This window comes from Adiantum capillus-veneris, chromosome 8 (genome assembly GCF_014529385.1).
Source record: "Adiantum capillus-veneris isolate H3 chromosome 8, ASM1452938v2, whole genome shotgun sequence".
NCBI lineage: Eukaryota > Viridiplantae > Streptophyta > Polypodiopsida > Polypodiales > Pteridaceae > Adiantum > Adiantum capillus-veneris.
In genome coordinates this window covers 126,038,358-126,042,696 of record NC_140938.1, presented here as the reverse complement: position 1 = coordinate 126,042,696, position 4,339 = coordinate 126,038,358, and positions in this window count along the sequence as shown.

Below are 4,339 nucleotides of genomic sequence, written 5' to 3'. Positions count from 1 at the left end.
AATGGCTTCTATGCCTACTGAAACCATCCGTAAACAATTAGGTAGTCTTTAGGCAATGTCAAGAGCACGTATGGCAAGCCGTAAGTCAAACAGATAGAAGAAACGCCATATACACAAGCCGTAGGTCAAATCCGGTTGCATTTTTCTACGGAAAAACGCAAACAGACTTCGAAAATGGCTTCTATGCCTTCTGAAACCATTCGTATACGATTATGTAGTCTTTAGGCAATGTCAAGAGCGCGTATGGCAAGCCGTAGGTCAAATGGATAGAAGAAACGCCAAATACACAAGCCGTAGGTCAAATTCGGTTGCGTTTTTCTACGGAAAAACGCAAACGGACTTCGCAAATGGCTTCTATCCATACCGAAACCATCCGTAGTTCATTAAGTAGTCTTAAAGCAATGTCAAGAGTGTGTATGGCAAGCCGTAGGTCAATGGGTTTGAATTAACGTCAACTACACAAGCCGTAGGTCAAATCCGGTTACGTTTTTCTACGAAAAAACGCAAACGGACTTCGGAAATGGCTTCTATGCCTACTAAAACCATCCGTAGATGATTAGTAATTCTTTAGGCAATATCAAGAGCGCGTATGGCAAGCCATAGGTCAAACGGATAGAAGAAACGCCAATTACACAAGCCGTAGGTCAAATCCGGTTGCGTTTTTCTATGGAAAAACGCAAACAGACTTCAGAAATGGCTTCTATCCATACTAAAACCATCCGTAGTTCATTAAGTAGTCTTAAAGCAATGTCAAGAGCATGTATGGCAAGCCGTAGGTCAATGGGTTTGAATTAACGTCAACTACACAAGCCGTAGGTAGCCGTAGGATGTTGAAGAAACTATGGAACTAAAAGAGGCAAAGGGGTTTTGCCCGCTACATGCATTGACATGTATACCTGGGAGTGCACGTATGTGTCTACCCATATAGGATTTGACCAATAAAGACGAGATTTTGACCCGGTGGTCCTGATCTCCGTACACCTCTAGACCGAGGTGTACAGAGATTGGGCAAGACTAGAGAATGCAAGGTAGTTTACATTGTGAGGAGTATATATATTAAAACAACATTCATAATCATTGTAGATGGCAACTTCATCAACTAACATGGAGGAAAAGATTGCATGCTCGTGTACGCTCTGCAAGTATCAAATCCTGCACAAGCGTAGGATATGTAATGAGCATGTGCACGAGTACGGAGAGTTTGCTAAAGAAACCGTACAGAATCTACGATACGACTCTTTCAGAACGGGCATTTATTTTCGCGACATGGCACCTGCATTTGAGAGAGAGAGAAAAAGGATTATGCGTGAAGGTCCGACCAATATAGAGCCAAGGATAGAAGCAGAAAAGGACTTACAGACAAAAGACGATGGCATGGAGGAGATGATGGATGCCTTCTTCCAGACAAGCGAGGAGAACGCTAACGAAGCAGCACCAGAAGCCGTGCATCTATCTCCTGAAGACATGTTGAGGAAGTTGGCACGTCAACCAATTTATGAAGGCGCCAAAATATCGACGCTTCGTACTTGTCTGGCGTTTTTGAATCTTCAGTCAGTGTACGGGTGGTCAGATGCAAGCGTCTCTGCTTTGTTTAGGTACGTAATTTATAAAAGGAATTTTTCGATCGCAACAGTGACGTGCTTGGAGAGCTTTTTAATTTAATGTGGCTTAAACAGGTTGTTGCGGGAGCAACTTCTCCCGACTGGCAATGAAATGCCCCCCCTCCAGGCCAGACGCAAAGCAACTATTGACCTCAGTTGGCTTGGACTACAACAAGATTCATGCATGTCCAAATGATTGCATTCTTTTTCACAATGAATTCATAGATTGCCTGTCGTGTCCTAAGTGCGGAGCAATGCGCTACAAACAAGATGCAGTTGGCGAGACAGTGCCAGATAAAGTGTTGCGGCATTTCCCTATTATTCCTAGGATAAAAAGCATGTTTCGTTGTGGTTCCATTGCAAAGTTGATGCGGTGGCATTCTACGAATAGATCCACTGACGCAACATTTAGGGTGCTTGTTGATTCAAAGGCCTGGAGGCACATTGAAGATACCTGGCCACATTTTAAGAGTGAACCATGCAATTTGCGTTTGGGCATGGCAATGGATAGAGTCAATCCATTTGGCTTGAGAAGCTCGTCATGGAGCAATTGGCCTGTGTGCCTTATCAATTACAACCTCCCGCCGTGGCTTTCCATCAAGAAGGGTCATTTGATATTAAGCTTGATTGTACCTGGTAAGTTCAAGGCAAAAAACATGGATGTTTATCTAGCTCCACTAGTTGACGATCTCCAGGAGTTATGGCATGGGATCGACATAGCAGATGCGGTTGAACCACTAGGACAACAACATGCAAGGATCCATGGACTTCTTATGTGGACTACGCATGATTGACCAGGATACGGAGAAGCTTCTGGTAATGGTTCTTGATTTACAAAATTCTCGCTATTCGCAAGCACTTTGCCTTGGCCTGATTCATGCTTTAATATATGCAGGGCTAACAACTTCGGGATACAATGCATATCCAATTTGCGGGCAGTCCTTGGATGTGCGCTATTCTGCCTCTCTTTGAAAGACAATTTATCCAGGCCACCACCGTTATCTTCCAGATGGCCATCACTTGCGTGAAGGTCAGCTTGGTCGTATCGAATGTCGTCCTATGCATGTACAAGAGTGGCGTTGCCGATGGGAGAAACATGAGGGGCAACTTGTTCCAGGAATGAAACGTTTGTCCATTCTCCATACGTTGCCGTACTGGGGTGATCTACTAATTAACCATTTGCTGGATCCAATGCATATATTCAAGAATGTGGGAGATCTCCTCAGAGCATGGCAGAAGGATGGCTGGTGCAAGAGTCTCTTGTATTGACGACCGAATTTCTATCCGTTTCTGACCTAGAAATACCTCGACTGTGGAGCGATGAGGAGGATGTAAGACTGGTGGGAGAGGATCTGCAAGGGCAAGGGGTGCCAAAGAAAATGAACGACGCCATGCGAGAAAAGATCATGAAGTTCTGAATACTAAATTCAGCGCCGATGCAAAAATGGCTTGAAAGGTACGAAGAAGAGAAAGAGAGACGCAATAGGGAGCGACAGGATTTCAGGCAAAGCTGAACAACTAGAGGTTTACCCTTGCCAGACTATCTCACTCCTCTACCTGAATTCCCTACAATGGCATGGTTGGACAAGAAAGTGAGAGCAACTCGACAGATCGGAGAACCCATATCTCTAGAAGAGGAAGAGCTGGCTATTGGATGTGACTGGAAGTATCATACATACATGGCACTGTGGTCGCATGGAAAGCATTTCAGAACACAACAAATTGACAGCAGAAGAAACACGTTTGACAGTGGGATAATGGTTAGTTTCATGCAAAAGAGCAGGGCTAGTGCTAGAGACACGAATGAGAGCACTAGCAACCTAGATTACTGTGGTCTGGTGTTAGATATCCTGAAAGTAAGCTTCGGGCGGTTTGAGATGTTTTTGTTGGATGTGAAGTGGTTCAAGGTGATTACTTCTGGTCGCAATGCAACAGTACGCAGAGATGGAAACAAACTTGTGCAAATAGATTCTACAAAGGTTTGGACAGATGCGAGCGACACATTTGCTCTCCCCGAACATTGCGAGCAAGTGGTCTTTGTACCGGACCCTCGAGAGCGACAGAGGTGGTTTGTGGTTCAGGTTGCTCCAAGAAATAAACAAGTATTTGAAGGGCAAGATCTCTTGGAGGAAAGTCGGTCAGACGACGTCCATACTACTGTGACATTAGATGAGATGGACGAAGGTATGGCAGAGGAAGCTAACAGATATATGAGGGATGACGCAGACGAGCCAGAATTGACACTTGTAGATGAAGATGCAATGGATGAAGACAATCTGCCAGAACGAGTTGGGGCAGAGTTATATTTGCAATTAGATCAAACGATGAAACGATGCAAGATCTTATCAATGATGCCTCACTCGTCGAGGCCTAGGCCTGTAAGTGTTTGTGTGAAGACGTTGATTTAAAATTAAGCTTAAATTTAATTTTAACAACTGTGTTTTGACGCTTTATTTTACTTTCTTTGTGCAGGACTTTAGTATGGCAGACTAGTTTCCAGATCCCGCTTCTATGAGTGCATATGCATTCATGGCTTCGTTACACGCATGACGCTTGCTCAGATGGCAGAGGCTTCTCAGTACTGGGTAGCCAGAGACACGGGTACTACGCCTCCGGGCTTCACACCCAAGGGTCCGACACCTATGGGGGGGGGGGGGGGGGGGGGACGCCTATGGGTACGACGCCTGCTTCTCCCATTACGGCTGCTTCGACACCTAGGGGTGGGGCAGAGGCGGGTA